This window comes from Palaemon carinicauda, chromosome 8 (genome assembly GCF_036898095.1).
Source record: "Palaemon carinicauda isolate YSFRI2023 chromosome 8, ASM3689809v2, whole genome shotgun sequence".
NCBI classification, from domain to species: domain Eukaryota; kingdom Metazoa; phylum Arthropoda; class Malacostraca; order Decapoda; family Palaemonidae; genus Palaemon; species Palaemon carinicauda.
The window spans coordinates 77008873-77013872 of record NC_090732.1 but is presented as its reverse complement, the minus strand read 5'-3'; the positions used below and the strand labels follow the sequence as shown (position 1 = coordinate 77013872).

Genomic DNA, 5000 nt, shown 5'->3' with positions numbered 1-5000 from the left:
TTACTTCTATGTTTTGACAAGTGAAACATGTTTCGCCACGCGTGTTAGCCCCGTTAACCAGTATTTTGGCGTTAATTATCAATTCTAAACTAAAAATTTGATTACCTTGGTTATTATTAACCAGCCATTGAATGGTAATGAAAGATAAACGAGTGTACTATAGTCTGTCCAGAATGTCATGAAACATCTAGTAGGTTTGCGGCGATGGCAAACTTCCTCAAGACTTTTAATCTGACTCAAGCTAATCCCAGCATCCTTCCATTCCGGGTCCTTTAATACGGTCGTAAAATTTCCTTTTTAATCCCGTAATCTGGATCTTTCCAGTCACACAAAAGCTGAATGGTTGTTGTGGATTAAGTTGACCTTGTGTTTCGAAAACAGCTCTTAAAGTTGATTGCTTTGTTTATTTTAAAAACATTCATGTAAAAAAATTTTTTTAGAGAGAGTTCGAGCACCATACAAAGTACGGGAGACAAGTAAATGTCCTTTAATACAGATCACAGTATTTCTACAACTTTGAAGAGATCCATCTCAGATGAAAATAAAAATTTAACGTTCTGTACCCTACGATCAATCTAGTTCAGTACAATACTGGAATCTTAATGTAATTTGAATTCTGATTGAATCAGTTTATATTTGAACATTATCAAATGTGTAGTCAAGTTCTTGACTATATATATATATATATATATATATATATATATATATATATATATATATATATATATATATATATATATATATATATATATAAATATATATATATATATATATATATATATATATATATATATATATATATATATATATATATATATATATATATATATATATATATATATATATATATATATATATATATATATATATATATATATATATATATATATATATATATATATATGTGTGTGTGTGTGTGTGTGTGTGTGTGTCTGTGCGTAAGTTTAAGTGTACAATAGTTAAACAGTTGATCATATAATTTTTCTACTTTTTCATTTTCATTATGTATAAATTTCTCTTCCCTTCAGTATATAGAGGAATGTAATGGCCAAATTTCACCTTTGATAAATTTTTGTATAGATACCTCAATGTATTACGTTTCATATTAGTCTGATGGTAATTGATTCTAGTTGGGCCGACCACTTACAAGTAAATAAACTAAGTTGATATAGCAATAAATTTTCCAAATAGTTATACCATTATTCATTCGTCTACAATGCAAAGAGAAACGGATATTTACCCAACTATTGTATGTGTTTGTGAGTGTTAGTGTGTGTACTGTATGTGTGCGTCCGTGCTCCTTGTGTGTGCGTGGTTAAATTTATTCAATATTAGATAACTTATAACTTATTTTCTGTGCTTGAATAACCTTTCGGGCTGTATTTCAAGGCACCGCAGCGTACACGAATGGTGTTTAGAAACTTGACATTTTAAGTCAAAACTCTAAAGGCTAGGCTTACAATTACCGTTTTTCCCGCACACTCATAGCGTTCTTCTGAACCTCATTCTTTTTATTTTCGTTGTGATTTTTGTATTTTTTTTTTTCTTTTTTTTAACTTTTGTATCGTTGACTGTGAGATGTTGAAAGAATTCTCAGGAGAGCCAAAGATTTCCTCAGATCTTATATATTAGAAAAGAAAAAGAGGAGTAAATTATTCATCGACCCTCTCTCTCTCTCTCTCTCTCTCTCTCTCTCTCTCTCTCTCTCTCTCTCTCTCTCTCTCTCTCTCTCTCTCTCTCTCTCTCTCGACCTCATTTCTCTACTCGTTACACGACTTGTCCTTTTGGTAGAGCTTTGTCTCATTAGCTTTTTTTTTTCTCTCAATATCCATTTGCCACTTTTTTTCTGGGAAGACGATGTTTATAGAAGTAAATGTATTTTGCATCCATCTTATTTTTTTTGGAGCCTTGTATATCAGCGGCTAGTTCCTCTAACGTGCATACAAAAGGGACCCAACTAACCTAAACTTTCAGCCCCCTAACCTTACATACAAGCCGTGTCCTTAGCTTGTTACATAACAGGGGAGCTAACGCTCCTCTGCGAACCCCCTTACACGGCCGTATTTTTACTCAGCCAACATTATACACACAGGTGGCCGCTATCATACATACACCTCATTTCTTTTTATTATTAAACAATGTCTACAACTTAAATCCTCACGTAATGCAAACATTCTCACAAATATGTCAAAATGTAGGTAAATTCTTACCAGACCAAAAACAGCTGTAATCGATAGCATTAGTTTATTGGTGACTATTCTCGAGTAAAATTGCCGTTTTCTGAAAGGTACGTGTATTCCATAGAAAACAGGGACAATTCTATTACATACTAAAGTAGTTATACTTCATTTCTGCTTTCCAGCAGGTTGAAGTAAGCCTTGATACAGGTTTATTATTATTATTATTATTATTATTATTATTATTATTATTATTATTATTATTATTATTATTATTATTATTATTATCCTAATAGTAGAATTATTGTGAAAACTAAGAATATTATTATCCAAACGACTGGGATTTTTGTATAGGCCTAAATGAAATCACAGTATGATTTTATAAGATTTTAATGAAATAAAGATGTATTTATTAGAAATTTTAAACTCAAAATGAGACTCGTATTCATCAATTATCATCAGAGATTTTGAATAAGGGTAAACTGGATAAAAATGGCTTTAAAGAGATTTCCATATGCATACAAATGGAAGATTGACAAGACAACGAAATACGTAAAAATGAAAAAAAAAAAATCTGAAGGAAAGGGTGCATAAAAAAACTAGTCTACCTGAATGGAAGGACCCTTCAACCAAGTAAGTGCCTCAATCGACCGAGTAATGTCATGCAATACTTTTGAGGGCCAACACACGATGGCACACTTCACTGCCAGTGCACACCCAAGAATAACATCGATGGCCAAGTGTGGTGACCCGAGTATGTATTGTCCACACATATAATCTCTCTCTCTCTCTCTCTCTCTCTCTCTCTCTCTCTCTCTCTCTCTCTCTCTCTCTCTCTCTCTCTCTCTCTCTCTCTCTCTCCACTGCTATGTATTAGAATTTCTGCTACAGGTGTTTCTAAATTATCACCTTTTTTTCCTTTAGAATGCATGCCTATAGTTTCCACTACATTCAAGCACCTCGCTTCATCTATTTTTCCCTAATCTGTTTTCTGGTTTTCTTGGGGCCAAGATTATAAAGGGTGGTGGGTTCTCTGTTCCGTTATCCTTTGGTCTTAAGAAAATTGCCCCGTGACCTTCAACCAGCCATGGCCACGCGGCTAGCAGCAGCATGACGAAAATCAATTTCTTTTTTCCATGTTTAGGTGTATTATTCGGTGTGTTTGGTTGTGTGCATATCTGACTTTCTTTATGATATAGGTTTCATTTTTTTTCTATATTTAGGTAAAACTAATTTAGTTTTACAGACGTTGTGACTTACATAATTTTCCCATTACCTCTCAAATATCATTATTATAGCTCCTGAAAGCTATTGCTTGTAAATGAAGAAAAGAAACCTGACTGCCGTTAGTTATGGGAGAAAGTGAGGATTGATTTTTATGACTACTCACAATCTACCTGCCTCCATACATCTTGCTTATGAGTGCGTGGTGACGACCTGAATTTGATTACCTAAGACTTAGAAAAGGCATAATGGCATCCATTTGACCCAGTTATGTCAGCTAAGTTATGTTCACCACCATTAGTATTTATGGAGCTATTTGGAAGTCTGCAACTGGAAAACACTTAGCTATCGTTTAGCATGCCAAGCAACGAGAGTCATGAACAAAAGAAAATAGCGAAAGTAAGAATGAGAAGGTGAAATGGGGTCGAGAAGGAGACGAAATAGCCAGAGAAAAAGAAACCTTAGTTAAGACTCTGCAGCTCCCCTCGTTTCCCTCACATTAATCTATATTTCAAGGCGCTCTCTCTCTCTCTCTCTCTCTCTCTCTCTCTCTCTCTCTCTCTCTCTCTCTCTCTCTCTCTCTCTCTCTCTCTCAAGAGTCATCATTAATCTACCCCGGGGCCCTCGCGTTTACCCGAAGGTAATCATATAACCAGTGGGCATTCTTTTTTTCATCATTGCTTTCACATTTCTTCTCCAAATCCCAGTCGTCATTTTAGGTTCGTCCGATGCATGTTATGCAACTAATCCATTTTGGGGTCTTCTTTCAGTCATGTCCGTATGAAGGGTATATATTTTTTTTTTTCACTGCTGTCACTGGAATTTCGCCTCTATTCATTACTGCCGTAGGAGCTGGTATTGGGAAATGCATTTGCCACTGAACTGATGCTCTGTTCCCTCCTTTATGTCTTCCAACCTCAATTTACTTTTTTTTTTTTTTTGGGGGGGGGGGGAACTGCAGTTTTATTCCGCAAGAGTATCTGTACCTACAAGAATGACCTTTGTTCTTTTTGTAACCCTGGAAGAAGTCTTATTCCTGAAGGTCGGTTAATGTTATATTTAAATTTTTGGTGATTACTCTGTCCTTACGATATTTTTAATTTTTTCATTCTACCATGTTTTTAGTATTGTTCTCCTGTCTGGTATTCAGTTGGGAAAAAACTCGAGATCTATTAAATTCCTTATCCCTCATCAGGATATTAATCTCAGCCTTCGTAGTTCATTATACATAAGATTTTTTTTCTCTTTATGATGCTGACCATCGATTGCATTCAGATTTCCCCACACTACAGTATGTAGCACTCAGTTAGTTCTAACAGTTTTGCCTTCTCTATAAAAGGGGCTCAATATTACAAAGTATTGTAGAAGATTTATTCCAGCTTTGACCAAATTGTGAAATGATCCTAATCTATCGGTGGAATTGGTGAAACATCAGAATTTCAAACTTATTGGAAATGTTTTTCTGTTCAACAGGTAACATAGGTACCCGTGGTTCCGCTATCTTGAAGAAAAGAACACTTAGCACGGGTTTAGATCCAGGTTTATGGTAACCACTTTTAGCAACTAAGGTGCTCAAAAAATCCCTTTGGAAGAAGAATT

The 5000-nt window shown here is 34.6% G+C and overlaps 1 protein-coding gene across 4 annotated transcripts in view; it reads left to right on the top strand.

Annotated features, from left to right (window-relative positions):
* LOC137645763 (serine/threonine-protein kinase NIM1-like) overlaps positions 1 to 5000 on the top strand; it is a 132699-nt gene that overhangs the window by 90496 nt on the left and 37203 nt on the right. The gene's annotated exons all lie outside the window — the stretch shown is intronic.